We start from the raw sequence: 18,329 nt of genomic DNA on the forward strand, positions 1-18,329 counted from the left end.
TAGCTAGAGGTTAGTTTATTGTGGCCAAAAACTGGTAGGCTAGGCTTATATACACGAGAACACTATAGCTTCAGCTAACAGGTTAATTGTATCATTAAACGTCTTTAAATAAAAACTTTTTGAAAAGCCTATGGGGAAAATAAATGCGGAATTATTTCCTGGGCCACTCGTCGTTCTGCGACGCTCTATATTGGTGTATTGCTGTTAATAGTCCTTCCTTGCCCAGGCGGTGGCGTAACCGTCTGGGCACCCGACTGGTAATCCAGTCGCAGTGTGCCGCGGGTTCGACTCCCGAGCCCGACACGGCCTTTACTGCATGTCATCCCCCCATCTCTCTCCCGTTTCCTGTCAGCCTACTGTCTGTCCCTTCAAAAACCAATAAAAGGCGTAAGCCGCAAAAAAATATCTTAAAAAAGAAAAAAGTCCTTCCTTCTGTTCTCACAAAATCTAGATGGCTTTGCTAGATCTTCAAGATCTGGCTATTTGACTTAGTTCAATTTACAATTTACAATTTAGGCATTTAGCAGACGCTCTTAATCCAGAGCGACTTACATTTAAGCAAGAACAAAATCATGGGAATACATCACATAAAAGCATTTATCATGAAACATGCGTAAGCTAAGAAGGTAACAGCGGAATATCTATATGATGAAACTATACATACACTATACATAATAAACTATACATATTCACTACTATGCTATACATATGTACTATGGCGTGCTATGACTATATACAATACAATTATAGTGCAATTATAGTGCGTGCTATGACTATATACAATACAATTATAGTGCAATTATAGTGCAATTATAGTGCTGTCTACATAACATGTTCAGACTCTATTGAAAGTGACAATTTGCTGAGATGTGTTTGGCACACGCTACTTCACAGTTTATTTTTGTTCTGCCTAAAATGGAAAATCTCCACTCACCCTGACTGAAAGGTGCCACAATAAAACTTTGGGGTACACTGACTGCAAATCTCCCTGAAATGTTTCAAGCAATTTATTTGGGTATTTCTCACCCTCCGAGTCAGGCATGAAAGACTTGAATTGGATTGTGTTCGTTGGCAAAGTTCAGTACTAGAGATGACCTTATTTGGTCGTATCAGAATCGGCGTGTACGGCAGTATTTGCACCGATCCGAAATGGGTTGACTCCCCGTGGCAGGTAAGAGAAAACAAAACAAAAAAGTCTGAGGACGCAACCATCTTTAGTTCGCTATAAACACTCTGCGCTCTGGTGTATAAACCATAGACTGTAAAAAATATGGACAAAGCGTTCCCCGGGTCTAACATGGACGTAAAATGAAGCCTGTTATTCCTGCACTGTAAGTCGCCGTCTTTCTAGATCCGTTTGGGCCCAGCTGGCCATTGGCTGGCTCCGTTTGGGCCCAGCTGGCCATTGGCTGCCCAGACAACGAGGCGGGCCTTCCCCCCTTCTTCTCCGTTGGTTTTTATTTAGACTCGAGTGGGTGGGGACTCCCGATCATAGACTGTAACGGTAGCCACGCCCCTCAGAACATACGCGACTTTATGGTCATTTATTTTATAAATGGGACCATAATTTTCCCAAAAGAATATTATGACATTAGAAATGAGACTTTAAACTAGTGACTGGAAGCAGAAAGTATTCATGACCATTATTTATTAAGGTAATACAGTCTAGGTGAAGTTGGGCCCAAATACATGGACTTCTATGGGGCTATGGGTTTTTTTGGGTCCAGTGACAGCGCCACAACAGGCCATTATATGAACTTTCAGGAGTTTCAGGCTTCACAAAATATCTGTCTGACTGCCCCCCTGGTATAAACACCAGAGCGCTCCGTCTCCCCACCTCTCGGACTCTCTCTCGCCCTCTTTTCATGTGAATATGGATGGATATGCTGCAGACAGCCTTTACCTTTTCCACTATGACATCACTGCTAGACACTAGACAGACACCACCTGATCTGACATAAACAGAACTTGTAAGCATCCAAGCGACGTTTAAGGCATGCAACTAGCTTATGTTTCTATTTTCCAGCTTTGCCCTCCCCTCTAGTTTCACACCTGACTGTGAGCTCTCATTTGCAAATGTATTGCGTTTCCTCTACCGCTGAAGTTCATGCTTATGTGACTGAGAGACGTGTATCACTTTTAAGGCTTGTCCTTTCAATAGCCTCGAACTGGTCTTGCTGTCCCGCCATAAGATCCAGCAATGAAGACAAAAGCCTTATGTCAATGTCACTTTTCTGTTTGTGCATGCTGTTAGTGTGCAACCGCTCAAGTATGACGTCCCAAGTTCTCCCAACAATGTGCCATGACCACAATGTCTAAGGTGTCCAATTTAGCACACCACCCTCAAATTGAGTATGTCTTTTGTCATTATCATCACTGCACATAAGCCTCTCTAATGTGGGTGTAATTTCTCTCCTTGGTTGACCCGAGTTCACAGAGTATTGAACAGCCATTGTCTGAAATCTGTTTTACGAAAGACTTCCCTGAAGAGCCTCTGGAGACAGTTTTTTTTATATTTGACATTCATTTTAGCTGCCCCGCCCCCTTCCTATACAAACCCATTGTAACTTCAAACTCCATTTTAAACATGATAGATTCATCGAAAACGCCCATCCTTGGTTCTAGTGAGTGACTGATATAGTCCTTCAAATACGTGAGGGGGGTGTGTTTTTTTGGTGCAACCATTTCCTTAAGTGACTATGTGTGTCTCTGGGTGGGTGGGTGGGTGTGTCTGAGCACGAAAACAGCATGGTTGTTTTTCACCACCTGTGCGCAACCTAACACACACACACACACACACAAACACACGCAACTGCGTATATATGGTGATTTTGGGTGTGCCAGTACAGTACAGTGACAGTACAGTACAGTACAGTACAGTAGAGGGTACAGTAGAGGGACGCACACTGTAACTCTGTCATTTCTCAACCGTTTTGGACCTGGGGCGGCTCGCCAGAATCTGTCTGGAACTTTACCTCTATCTGAGCCCAAAAGCCACTAAAGACCGCATGTGAATGTTTTTGGATTTCGATGACGTCACACCATGGAAGCAAGCGTTGCCTAGCGACGGAAGCTAAAATACAGTACAAAAAAAATATTATTAATTCTGGATTAATACTCATCAAATCTCGTGTTCTTGTGTTTGGCACAGCAGGGTTTAAAAGCTAAACACAAGATATCTCGTGGTTCGCATAGATTGTGTTGTAAAGGAACCCTCATGTATTAGGAGGACAGTATCAGTCACCAGAACCAAGGACGGGTATTTTTCAATGACTCTAACTGAAGTTTGAAGTTACAATGGTTTTGTATAGGAAGGGAGTGGGGCTAAAATGAATATCAAATATGGTTTTGTATAGGAAGGGAGTGGGGCTAAAATGAATATCAAATATGGTTTTGTATAGGTATAGGAAGGGAGTGGGGGCTGAAAGTGTACTGAATCGAGCAACTTAAAAACTGTCCTGGGTGTTCACATAAGCCTGAGTAGAGACGATAAAATGACCAAAGGTTTTTTTAAAGTGAAATATCCCTTTAACTCCAACTAATGCACATGCGCACAAGGCACACAGTATACATTTTCTTTTGCCTTTTCAGATGGGCCTGTGGCCATTGTATATCCCTGACATGTTGCTTGGATTGTCATACGATATGACTGACCTCTACAGTTTGAGAGGTCCAACCCAAGGCTCTCCACCGTCAAAGCCACACAGTCTGCTAAAGTTTTACTAGTGTTGCTGAGTGGCTCTCTCTCAGTTGGCTTAAAGCCCAGGAATCGCTCCACCACATTCTCACTGCTGTTAACAAAAATATGAACGTCAATTGGTCCACTGGGGTGGAATGACCATACTTAAAAACATCCCCAGTCTCATCCACTATAGTGAGTAGAGCTGTCACGATTACGTTGACAGTTTAAGTTTAAGTTGACGATTAATCACACACAAATAATTCTGATTGACGATTGAATTGTGTTTTTGGCATTGAACATGGGAACATATGAATAAAGAATAAATGTATGTTGTATGTTTGTTTGCCTGGGGAAAGAAAATGAACAGGGCAGATATGACAAATAACTGAACTAGAAAGAGGCAATTCTGGGAAATTGCAAAGTGTGGTTGCCCACATCGCACCCGTCGAAAATGGAATCGCTTTCGTCTCTGCGTTGATTAAGCCACCCTCGACATCTGATTCAGATTTGGGATGGATCGGACATTCCGTGCGTGAATTGTGGCGTTTTTTGTAAAATAGGCCCCTCCCATTAACTTTGGAAGACGATTACGGCCGAACGATACAGAATATCTAAATTCTGTCTGTGCTGTTTTAATGGGATAGGTCCCGAGATCATGTGTACCGATTTTTGTGAGATTTGGTCAAAATCTGTAGGAGGAGGAGCAAAAAGTGTGTTTTGAACAAAATTCAAAATGGCGGGAAATCTATCTAGACGCAAATGGGCGTGGCCTATATGGGGAGATGTGTCATGACCCAAGGAATCCAGGGAAAAAATATTTTTTATTTTACGACCTACGGTTAAAGAGTTATACCCCAAAAGGTAAAGTTGGCTGTTATAGCGCCACCATGAGGCCGACCGATATAGTTCTAAGGTAATTAATTTGAGTAATTATTATGAATCTCTCCTCCAAGTCTTGTAAGTATAGCCCTTATGGTCTCAGAGGAAAAAATACTTGAAAGTGAGTTTTTGCATTTTCCCATTCATGTCTATGGGGAAATTTAATGCACTAATTAATTCATATCAATTAAACTATCCAACAAATGTCTTATCCCAATACACGCACACGATTCCCGATGTAGCCCGTCGTTTTGACATATGGCTCGAGTGTGTGCGACAAAAACTGTGGGAGGTATAACGCGACAAAATAAAGTTTATCTATAAAAATAAAAGGTCACAAAAACAATAGTATGGTTGCCTTCAGGCAACCACACTAAATATACAAAGAAAGTACTAACATAATACATTTTATACTATATAATATATATTTATTTATTTTCCAGAAATAGCTTACAATACGTCACTTTGTGGTGCATTGTAAGCTTGTAGATTGGCTATTTCAGCTTTTTTAATGTATGAATATTTTTGAGGGGCGCTAGCCCCTCCTATATTCAGCTATAAGTGTAGGTTTTTGTCTTACACAATCATTACATTTCTATTGACAATGAATGGAGAATTTATGTCATATGTGTCTGAGCAAATCGGACTAGTAACACTTTTTGTCCAACACAAAGATTCAATTTTCGACAATTTTCTTCACATACTCTGCCTCTTCCTTTTCTGCCCAACTGTTCAGCGAAGAATGGGTCAACTTGTGCTCATTGTAGTAACTAGTAAGGGTGTGTGAATTGTGAATCTTTCGATATCTCATGATTCAATTTAGATTCTTGGGGTCACGTTTAAAAATTCAGTACATTGAGGGGATTTCAGGATCTATTCCAGCCTGCTGTGTGGCAATGTAGCAAATTATGGCATGAAAGCAGCACAAAGGCAAACAATTTGTACCAATTTCACAGTGAGGGACAGTGAGTACAGTAGAGGGACCCCGTGGGGACCCCCATACGTTAACTCTGTCATTTCTCAACCGTTTTGGACGCGGGCGGCTCACCAGAACCGGCCCGGCCCCCTGGGCGTGTTCCTGGGGGTCTGGATGTTCCGGGGACACCCGTGTGAAGTGAAGAGCATATCATCATTCATCATCTCATTCTGGCCAATCACAATTTTACTTTTGTCTTCAATGTTTGTGTTTACACACTTTTGTCTTCAATGTTTGTGTTTACAGTACACAGACCCTCAAAGCTGGACATAGGAAATAAAAATCACACCTGTGTGAGCTGTGTGAAGTGAGGGGCACTCTAATCAATTGATCACATACCAACCTTGAAACATATCTTAGTTACGTCACCAAGAATGGTGTTCCCTTATTGGCCAAGGGTTTCCACCGACATATCGACAGACATACTGACAGGCGATTTGCTTAGACACATATGACGTGAATTCTCCATTCATTGTCAATGGCATTTAATGTTGTAAGACAGAATCTACACTAGCGGTGTATAGGATGGGCTAGCGCCCCTCACAAAATACTGAGCATAAATAAAAGTGACAAGCATCCGAGGAGAAAATGTGTAAAAAAAAAAAGAGAAATGCTGAACATGAATCAAATTGATAAGCAGCTGAGGAGAAGTTTAAAACTATAAAGCATGTACAGTATGTGTGAACCATTTCAGAATCATAGAAGAGAAGATAAGAATAGCAATTCCTGCGTGAATTGACTTTCCCCCCAGCCTTATTCTAGGATGCCAAGGAAATTACCATTTGACCTAAACCACTCATCAAGAACTTGGTCACTGCTATGGGCTAACCCAAACTGTCCATGTTGAACATGTTCTCTTTCAACCAAGAACTTGAATACAGCTGCAAGCAACTCTTTTCAAAAACAGCACAAGACCCCCAGGGTCTGATTTGGGGATGGGGGGGGGGTCCCTGCAGAAGTGCAGATGATTAGCTTAATGTGCAACAATGTTTCATCACTCAACAGTAAACAAACCAACATACAGTAAGTGCATACAGGGTATCTATATTCTAAAGGACTTTTAACACCTTTTAATACATCTAAGGCACATTTGTGAGTGATGCAACCACTCCTATACAGAGCTTTGTGTGTCTCTGGAGGATGAGGATTTTGGGTGTGACAGTACAGTACAGTACAGTGACAGTACAGTAGAGGGACCCCCTGGGGACCACCACACAGTAACTCTGTCATTTCTCAACCGTTTCGGACGCGGGCGGCTCGCCGGGAACCAGCCCGGCCCCCTGGGCATGTTCCTGGGGTCTGGATGTTCCTGCGACCCCCTGGGGACTCCCACACGGAGTTGAACCACCAAATAGCCGATCAAGCTCACAACGCATCAGCTTATTAGAACTGCTATTTTCAAAATATTTATCTGTGGAACAGAGTCAAACTAAATGTAATGTAATGGCTCAACTCAACTCCTACAATTCCATGTGCTCGTCAGGTGCAGGGCTGCAGGCCCCCCAGTTCAAATTATTATTTTGGGGGGGGTCACGGCTTAAAGGTATATTCAGTGATTTCACTCAAAAAACCTTAGGTTTCGTTTTTGGCTGGGACCTAAGCCTTTCATCCAATCAGGATACAGAGCCAAAAACGAAACCTAAGGTTTTTTGACCCCCAGGGGTTAACTGGGGACAGGGAGGAACTCCTTATATGGTCAGCACACTCTATAGTAGAGAGGATTATCACAACAAAACAAAAAAATAAGTGATATTTGAATTAAGTGAAATCAATGAATATACCTTTAAAAGGTTCAGGAACTCTTGATCTATATTCTATAGCAAATTAGCAATGCTGTTTGTCTACTGGTACAAGGCAAGCATCATGGTCCCTTATTATTTCAGTAGAGCTTCCACTTCCAATTCACTAATCCCCTGTCTAAAGCTACAAGCTTCATAACGGTCTGTATGCAAAACAGTACATTACAGTACAGTACACACGTCCTGCGTCCTGCTGAGGGTGAGTAGAGCAGTAGCCTCGGTCCCAGCCTTACTCATTTGTGGAAGTGTGCATAGCGGAAGTGTCGAGCCAGAACATCCGTCAGATGCATTTCCCCCAGATAGGATATTTTTCGACCAATCACAACACTTGTTTCATACTCAGAGAATGTAAACAGATTTGTAAAGGGTCAACGTCATTTCCTTGAGCGGTACTTCCGCCAAATTCCAGCAATACACTATACTACAGCGTAGGTCTTGCCCAGCGTGGTAGAGTAGTAGCCGCTGACACTGAATGACAGTCCTACTTTCCACAAAGCGCTCTCTCGGATTGAAACTGGGTATTTTCCCCTGCGGTTTTGGAATGCTGCTCTTCTTCTAACAAGTACTGACTTCATAATTTCACTTTGCCATAATGCCGGGTCACTGACCTCCAGGAATGGCTTGGTTGCTGATTAGATTTTTGTGAACTGCTCCTCCTGAGTTGGACATTATGGTTCATTAGCTTCACCCTTCATGCTCCATCCCTCCAAGGATGGATAAAGGGGGAAATGCCATTACTGGAATATTGTCAGTCATCATTATTATTACTATTAGTTTTTTTGTTGGCAATGAGTGGAACACTTTGAAGCAAAACTGCCTCCTTTGCCCTTCTGTTTTTGCTTTCCTTTGGCAAGCACCACTATTATAATTAGTGTGGGTCCATATTTAAGAACTTGCCTATGCCATCATTTATATGAATATTGTTCATGGCATACCTCAAACCTTATGAAATAATTATTAATATATATTAACCGTATGAATCATTGCATCCCTCCTAAGCCTTGGCACCGTCATAATTTGTCTAATTTCACTATTTGACGTACAACGAAGTATATAAGATTTGCGTGGTTAACAATAAATCAACACCCTATCCCGAATACCGTTGTTGTAAAATACAAGTGGTACTGTGGTAGTATTTTATAGACTACTTATTGTGCTTAAACAACGCAGCTTTGAATTGTTATTAAAGACAAACCTTAAAAGCACATAAAAGAAAATAACGCTAGATAATTAGTAGTAGCCCTAGGAGCCAGAGCCATTGGAGCCTAATATCTCCCTTGACCGAGGAGGGATTCCCCTTGGTCTGAGTAGCAGATGTTTGGCTTCCAATTGGGGAAACCCGGGTCAGGTGGCTACATACACAAGATCCCATTTAATCTTTAAAATCCACAAACTTAATGATCAGTAGTTGCATCAGAAGCAGTAGCAACAGCAGCAGAGGTGTGCTCTAGTCTACACTATTAGTCACACTAGCAGAAGCGCTAAAGACTGCGCTCGCCAACTGAGTGTCGCTGTAACAGCTGTAAAGTTACAGCTACTCACATGATATCCCAACTTTTTAATCGATTTCTACAGCATTGTTTTAGCTACAGTTATGTACAGTATGAAAGGTTTTGATACAAATGAACACAAACGTGAAGGGATAACAGATTCTCCACCCGTACGTGTGAGGCATCGTCTGCAGCGCAACATATTTACCCAGCAATCCAAAACATCTCAACCACGGCTGCACACACATCTCCCATAACCTGACCCCTCTCTCCCTTGGAACATAGCAACAGAACATACCAGCGACACACAAGGTCCCCAATGGCCAAAGCTGGGCCTGGGATAATGAGAGGAAACAGCTAATTACCTGTTTTGCTAAAGAAAGATGACGGATAGGACAACTAAACTCTGTGGGACCTCCATGACCGTATTCACAGAGCCTCTGGCTTTGGGATGTGTGTGGTTTGGGGAGGTGTGTGCGAGTGGGCCAGCAGGCCTCTCTGTGGAGTCTGGGGTTTTGTAGTATGGATGCCTGTCATTCTGCTACGAGTACGGGCCTCTCTTATGCCTGCAGCTCTATTTATAGGGCAGTGTTTACTGTGATGGGGGGCAGGGAGGGATCTGTAACCACCAGTCATCATGGCTGCCCCCCCCCCAGCCTCTGGATTCATCACAGGGACTACTGGAGGCCAAGCAGAGGTGGCCAACGCTTTTGTACAATTGGTGACCAAATGGGTCAAATGTCACCATGTTTTATATTTGAGGCATTTGTGCTTTAACCCACTTAATCCCTAGCCTGGCTCCAGCCCCTGAATCACTAGCCATTAAAAAGCATTCAGGGTCTGGTGACTCTGTCATGGCGGGGTAAGACTCGGTTGAAAATACCACAGCTATGCCTAATCAGTGCCGTTTCAACTCGATAATGCCAAACAACAGCGCAGGACCAAACATCCACAAACATGGCTGCCTCCACTGCTGTAACTTGCGACCGTATCGATGGCTATTAAATCGCCCTATGACAAATAGTTTATAAACAACAGGTTTTAGCAACATCGGACATATTTTACCGCATTTGTTTACATGCTAGTAGCACTCTATTGGCCGTGTTTGTTTGGTTAGCAACCGGGTTAGCCACATTGACAACGACGTCATCTGCTTTGCTACCATTTTGATTGGTTGGTTAGTCAGTCACTACAGAAGACTGCTGCTCTGCCAACGCCCATCCCAGAAAGGGTTGCTGTGTGCCATGGGAAGGGCTTTCAGTCTGAATAATGAAGTGAAACTAAATTAAACTTCAGACCGAGTGTCAGGCTACTTAATCCAAATGTACTTCGCTGTATGATGAGCGAAGATAGCGATCTACAAACTCACAGCCTCACGCGTTGTGAGGTAGTGCTGCTGCTTTTGATTTTATGTTAGATCTCCAAACATTTAGGCAATAATGACATGGACCATAATAGGGACGACAGGTTGAAAGTGGTTAATCAGTGGAGAGAGTAAAGAGCGTGTGTGTGTATTTTACTGTACATCGTAGGCATTAATCTGCAGTCACATGAAGAGAGTGACTTATTAACAGCTGTGGCAGACAAAGCTTTGATTTCTACATCCACAACTTCCAGTATTTAATGAGAAATTAGTCAGAACACAATCACTACACTGCCTCGAAACACTATGACCTTAATGTTCAAGGTGACAAACAGGCTTTATTTTCTTAGGCCTTGTAATAAGAAATTGTACGGTATCTCAAAAAAACAATATAAATGACATGGCACCGAGATAGAAGTGAGACAGACCTCTGTATCTGGAAAACATTGAGTGTGAGGAGGAATTCGGTGAATTCAGCCAAATTTGTCCCATGGGATCCACTACTGTGTGACCCTGCTACAGGCTGCACCACAGGGAACACAGCAGGGATATTAATAGCTGGATTCCATCACCATGCCAATGCGCGCATGTGTGCGTGCGTGCGTTATGTTTTTTAGTTACTGATGTTCCTATTACAAACTGCAGGAGCAGTGTCCGTGATACTTGATGTAGCCTCTTCTTCAGAGAAGAATGAGTGACTTTTTGTATTAAATTAGGTCTCATTATTAATGACACAATGTTTACTGTAACAGTGACTAACCTCTATTACAGATGGTAATTGTATTAGAAGCAATATAACAAAAGTGAGCGCATAATTTATTCTGTCTCGTCTGGTATTGATTGTAACTTTGTAAGTAATATAATGGCACAGTGACAGTGAGTCTTAGAGCTTCCCTGGGCTGACTAACCTCTTCAGAGTACGTTCTGGGTTGCTTAGCTTTCTAAAACATATTATCTCCGGATGTTAATACAATCGCGTTTAAAATACAGCCAGACATACATACATACTTAGACATTAATTAACCTAACTGGTGGTTCTATAAACAGCTCTCACTCAGGGCTTTGGTTAGCGGTTGAGAGCCTGGTTTTGGAGCTGGGCGTGGGTGGGGTCACTGAACACAACTTGCTGATCAAAATCCCCTCAGATGTTAAAAGCGCTATATCTTGGGGCACTATAAAAAGGCTGTATAGATTACAAACTCTAGATTAAAGGCTTGAGGTGGCAGGCGGCACGAATGTCAATGGGGTTATGATGTCGCCAAGTTCCAAATTCCAGCCATGGCTTCTTAAAAGGACAGGTTTACTTATTGTAATCATGGGGAGATAAGCATATAGGACAAATCCATAAGGTCAGTACAAGTGAATTCAACCACAATCCAATGTGCGTCTCACTGGCAAAGTAATGAACAGAGGAGGGCAGCACAGCTAACCTTTGCTTTTCTTCACAGACTATGAACCAGGAACTTACATTGGGATGGGATAGAGAGGGAGAGAGTAGACAGGAACATCTTTGCACCATAGAAACGGAGGAAGAATACGCTCACTCACTGGTGACAGGCACTCTTAACGCGGCCACACAACAGCCAACACAGTAGCCCTGTGTACCACCAACACCATGGCTGAAACAGGCACATACATTATGCATGCAGAATGCTGTATTCAGAACACTGATAGTTAACTGCATACAACACAGGCACAGCTGAGTTGATGCAGCTCCGACATAAATTAAAGTCAGATTTATACTTAGTTGCGCTCCTATGTTGTGCCGCGAAAACAGTCGATCTACATTCTACAAGCTCCCAACGTGCCACCCTTTCTGTGCACGACACAATGTGCAACCCGTTGTAAATCAGACATAATCATATTAATACTTAGACTGCGGCCGTGTGGCCACAAGTGGTAAATAACTTGCGGGGGGGCCAGAATTGGGGAGATTACTACTCAAATACTTCAGTTTTCCCCGCTCGCAGACCGCCATTGTAAGAAAAGGCTAATGTTAGCAACTTAGCATTAGCTCACGCTAGCTATCTTTCAAGAAACGTTTATATTTCAATTGCGATGCGATGAAAAATCTGAAATCAGATCCGAACCTCGGATGTCTGATCAGCACAACGGACAGCGACGTAGTTTGAGAAAAGAGCGAGAGAAGCTATATAACAGTAGTCTACGCATTCGAGAGTACGTTTCGTGTGTGTGGGGGTGAGCAAGGCGTTACCTAGCAACCGGCTCAGGGCAAAAAGTTGTTTTTAGCAGTGCTGTTTCTGATCCATATAAAACCTATATATAGGTCAATCGCAGACAACAGATGGCTATTGAAAAACAACGAACATATATGTCAACAGCAGACAATGTGATAAGACTTGACTCCAGTTGACTCAACTGTGCGGCGCATTCAGAGCGGTACCACGATTGTAAACAAGAGAAAGTCAACTACTGAAATGTCCTTTAACTCGATTGACAGTGGGGAAAGTCTATTCAGCCGCAAGCGAATAATTTGAATGTAGTGACCTTTACAATTTAGGCATTTAGACGCTCTTACCACAGGCGGAGACAAAACAATGTGCACCCATCCCGCGATGAACACAACCTCTAATTTAAAACTCAATTATGCCGTTGTGCTAAGCTCCCACATTTCCTTTCCATGAAGTGAGACCAATTTAAATCCAGCTGAACCTGTATTGGGAGGAAACACGCCAGCGCCGACAATGGGCCAACGGCTAAATCAAGCAACCAATATAATAGCGCTCAGAGATTTGACGATGACAGCACAGCATTGCGGACATTCATAACGGTGATAGAAACACTCCGTTGAGGCTACATCAGTACATCAGCGTGTAGTGAGATTACATAATTGACGGCCAAGCACTAAACGCTTTGGTGCTGCGCTCTGCCAGTGACCTCCATTTCAAGGCCCATTTGTGATGGTAAAGCACACTGTTGGACACGCACACACAGACACACACAGACACACACACAGGATGAGAAGCTGCCATCTGTGCTGAGTGCCATTAGCTGAAATAAAGCACAGCTGGGCTCATCTCCATACACCCCCACTGCATGCACGCGCGCACGCACACACACACTCTAGTCTAGGGGTTGTATGGAGGTGACCACTACAATCAATGTTTAGACACACCCAGTCCCATCTCAATATGGTTTACTCTACTGTATTCAAACCCCAACTGCCCCATCCCCCCATACACACACACACACACACACACACACACACACACACACACACACACACACACACACACACACACACACACACACACACACACACACACACACACACACACACACAGCTGCAGGGCTGACAGCTGTCACACACAGCCACTGTAAGGGGACACTGTGTAGCTGGACCGGCTACTCTGAGAAAACACCTCTGCTAAAGAGAGACACAGACCTTTAGCCCCGAAGTGTCTTCAGCTGCTCTGGATCACAGAAGAAAGAGTTACTCAAAGCTGTATTTACTGTATATCTATGAAGACAATCTAAAAAATCTAATGAAAATACATTGTTCAAAATGTAGACTCAGTGCATATGTATAAACTACTGCCCAACAATGTCTTTGACTTCCCTTCGCATTGAATGTGTGGACTTAAAATCTATAATTCCTAAATTATATATGGCAAGTTGTCAATAATTCAACAAAGGCGTTTGCCAGTAATCTATGTTGTACAGTTTGTAGTACATTCACCCATTACGCCCCAAACTGGCCTCCGTATTTTGGGTAGTATAAATCAGGGCATTACAGTTGTGTTGAGCCTTCTGCTGTAGTGAGGCTAGGGATGGGGATAATTATTTGTCAGATCAAAATACTGGTATGCTTAAAACGGCACTTTTGTTGACCACTTGAACCCTCATCATCCCTATTCTGGGGGGGAATGTTGAACCCTAGCATCCCAATTCTGTGCATGTAAAAATACTAGAGCTGGGACTCGATTAAAAAAATTAATCTAATTAATCAGAGGCTTTGCGATTAATTAATCTAGATTAATCGCATTTTAATCGCATATCATTATTTGACGCGAGAACAGTGAGAAAGCAATTTTTTTAAATGGATTTAGGTATACTAGTGAATCAATGAATAGTGAATACATAAGTTTAAGCAATAAAACATTGTTTTTGTAGTAATAGGGGTAATAATTCTTTATTGAATAATTGCGATTAAAATGCGGATTTTTTTTTAATGCATTAATTTTTCTGTAGTTAATTAATCGTAATTAATCGCAATTAGTCCCGGCCCTAAAAAATACAACAACATCCGGCGAAAATAGCAGATCTACATGGGGCGGCAGTGGCTCAGTAGCCGGTAGAACAGCAGGATGGGAAAACCGCGAGGTTCACAGTTCGAACTCGGGCTCCTCCAGAGTTAGTGTCGAAGTGTCCTTGAACAAGACACTGAAGCCCTAATTGCTCCCGATGTGCAGGTTGGTGCCTTGCATGGTTTCTTCCGCCATCTGTGTATGAATGTATAGTGTAAATGGGTGAATGTAATGCACAATCTATGTAGCGCTTTGGATTTAAAAAAGCTTAAAGCGCTATATAAATGCACCATTTACCATTTATGTGCAGTGCAAGATTTAAATAAGAGCGTACCAAATGTACTCTTTAGTTATAGAGAAACTTCAACCTTTTTGAGAAAAAAATAATATGTTAATGACGTTTAGAAGATTTAGAACACTAGTGTAATATGTTAGATTTCAGCAGTGAGCCTAGTGTCTCTGATGTCATGGACACTGGGCTCACTTACTTCCTGGACTACATGTTGTCTCAGTAATACAGCCCTCCCCCTATCTATAAGGAGGAGCAGTGCACCAAAGCATTATGGGAATTGTAGTCCAGGAAGGAAGTAAGCCCAATGTCGATAACATCAGAGACACTGGGCTCACTGCTAAAATCTAAAATATCTAAAACCACATATTACACACATAAAGACCCTCAGGAAAGTGTTCTAAATCTTCTAAACGTCATTAAGTGAGTGTCCCTTTAACAGGTCTGTTTTAGGTATTATAAGTGGTACTGAATTAGCAGCTCAACAAAAGATTGATAAATTAAAATCTCTGCGATACGATTATGGTGAGCGTTTTTTTCTTCCCCGCAATAAACGATAATAATGGTTCGTCCCATCCCTAAGAGAGGCCCTCATACCAGTGAGTGAACCACCAGTGACATGCAGAGAAGGGTTAGTATTCTAGCGGGGGACTGGATGGGGTAAAGCAATATTCCAGGTCAGATTGCTGGGGTCTACATTCTTAGCCTGTCATTGGCACTAAAGCTATGTCAGGGCTCATGCAGCCAAGCTCACTTGTTGTTATTTCAACTGAACTGTCTTGACTGCCCACTTTATTATGTGACTAGACCACTGGAGCTTTGTTGTGCATTGCCACCCCGGGGGCAAGGCTTAGTTTCACTGAAAAGGCTGGCATACAAAGCACAGTGCTGTGGTTGAAAAGGATAGGAGTTCCGGAAACTCATCTTTTCTTGATCGAGTTACCCGCCAATCTGATTTAACAAACATTTCTGTCCATAAATAGATTGGGAAAACAGACGGTTAGTGTAAAAGATTAGCTGTAAAACACGGGTGCGAATTGCAATATGAAGCGCTAATGTCTGCTTCTGCACAGGCTGCAAAGCCTGTTTAATAAGGTCCAGATGGGATAAACCATCTTATGAGATTAGCTGTAGCTAATCAGTAAATCAGCCCGTGAACCAACCTATTCCCACTAATGTCTACCGGTCTGCATGATATTACATGGATGGCACTTCAAACTCAAGGTTTGGTTCACGTAAGTGCACTTAGGCGCACTTTTCAACTGGGACGTAACGTTTGTCTTCTTGACCATGAAATCAGGAGCAATTTGTATCGTATCGATACAATAATATTCCTCCATTAAACTTGTCTGTCTGTCTACAATACAATCCTGTCATAAACAGCTTGCCATCCACTACTTGGACCTCAACTGACACACTGGTTCTAAAACATTTTCATGTGAAGGACCCCCAAATTGATATATTTGGCCGCAGACCCCATTTGAAAAGAATTTGTGCAAGGGACCCCCATAGAGAAGATTAATGAACAACATTTAAAAAAAAATAGAGCTGCCGGAAAATAATACGTATTTAAACCATTTCTCATTTGGTTGGGAGGAGTCCCTGGAAGCTCTGGGGGGTCCTCTGACCCAACTTTGAGAACCAGTGCACTAGTCTTCAACTTTAGAAGGAAAATAAACAGTCAGATAACGAGACAACAAAGCCTGTTTGCTGGAGGAATGCAATATCAGAACCTCATATGAGCAGATAGAAGAACAGCTCTGATTCTAGCTTATAAGCTGCAAGGTTTCATGCCTCTTCTTTTTTGCCTTTATTTACCTAGGCAGGTCACAACAAATTCATATTTGCCAGGACAGCCTGGGAAGGGGCAAGCCTTTTGGCAAGACACATGCTAGGCCTCTTATTGTGACCCAAGATGCTCTTCCAAGTAGATAATGAAAAACCTGCTCACTTCAAGCTTAGCGTTTGTTTACGTCAGTGGGACAACCAGTTCACCAGTCTCCTGTTGAAATGCTTAGTTTTAGCCATGGTTCGTATTTATTATTATTATTATTGTTATTTATTCATGACAGTCATGTTTCAGGGCTAACTTAGTTTATGCACTGGAATCAGTGGCGAAGGCTACTATTATAGTCTAGCATTGACTTTTGATAACTCTAAGCTCGCACAGAAATTAGATCCATCTGCCCACGGTGCACTCCTCCTAGTGAATAACGATGAAATAAGACTCTGGGTTCTTCTTCTTTTTACGACCAGGGGCCAATGTTCCACAACAACATGATCACACACTGATTTTTAGAAAAGGTTTGGCCCAACTTTACGGCCGGTCATTGTTACAGTAGCCCACAGGCAGGCAAAAAAGAACACTCAACTGTAAAAAGCTCGGAAATGAGATTCACAGCTGTGACCTCCTCAAAAGGTGCACATAGTATGCATACTGTACATGCTGCACTGTCACTGCACAACCACTGACTCCTGGCCTGGCACACAAATGCTATGAACACCACAACACCAGCACAGCTGCACACACCAGCAGATTAAGTTAAAATGTTAAGTCAGCCATGTATACTGCATAGCATAGTGTAGCTATAAAGGAGGTCAGGGTGATGCTAAAAGGAGGATATTAGCAACCATGACTAGCGGAAAATAAACGACATCTTCTTCTACTGTAACTGTATCTAACCACGCCCACCGCACTGCAGCTCAAAATCACCTAAATAAAAAATGTGAACGTTTAAAAAAAAAAAAGCTTTATAATTTAATTTGATCTGACAAATGATCTGAGTCACCGAAGAATCGGCTACAGATGTTAACGTGAGCATGCATGTGCAAACATCTGTGTTCGGCGCTCGATCGATGACCGTTACATAGTTCCCTCATCTAAAAAAGGTTGGTTGGGAAAGAAACATCTTTACTATACTTTTGCAACAGAAGCGGTGCAATATTATCACAATGAATAGTTTGAATACAATACACCTTTTAGGCAATGCAACGGATTGGATTTCTCAGCAATCGGGGGGGGGGGGGTGAACATTTTTCCATCCCCGCGAGGCGAGCAATCCTGAAAATCCGAAATCCGACTGCAGCAGAGCCAGAGAGACAGAGCAGAAAATGTCGTGGCCAAGTTGCGCACCGACCGAAGCTTGTTACACAGCACGGAGAAAAAAAGGTTGTGACCAACATGTCACACAGCATTTGCCAACGAGCCGTCAACTTTGCCGCATGAATAACAATAAACACGACCAATAAATGCATTGTAACGCCAATTTAACTACCAACAATGTCCGAGGAGGCTTATGTGTTCTCGTCACTCAGTCACGAACCGTCTTTTACTTTGACACGAGAAGAATTCACCCACGCACACACAGAATGTGGATCATCATCATTCATTTACGCGCTCACGCACCTCTTTCCGATCAAACGTCCCGTGTACAATCAAAGTAGAATCCTGGATGTGTGCGTGTTTTTCTTTTTTAGATTATTACCGGTTCAAACGTCCTCTCCTTCACTGTGATGATGATGATGATGTGAGTTGCATTCGTGTAGTCAGTGTGTCTGTGTAGCCTAGTAGTGTGGTGGGTTT

General features: G+C 42.5%; 1 protein-coding gene across 1 annotated transcript in view; it reads right to left on the bottom strand.

Annotated features, from left to right (window-relative positions):
- Positions 1–18,329, bottom strand: part of LOC310871144 (band 4.1-like protein 3) — a 66,212-nt gene extending 47,883 nt beyond the window's left edge. Inside the window, exon 1 of the mRNA XM_083782633.1 lies at positions 18,232–18,329. The gene's annotated coding sequence lies outside the window, so the exon portion shown is untranslated. The remainder of the gene's footprint in view (positions 1–18,231) is intronic.

The sequence above is a fragment of the Protomyctophum parallelum genome (genome assembly GCF_964188405.1).
Source record: "Protomyctophum parallelum genome assembly, chromosome: 14".
Classification (NCBI taxonomy): Eukaryota; Metazoa; Chordata; class Actinopteri; order Myctophiformes; family Myctophidae; genus Protomyctophum; species Protomyctophum parallelum.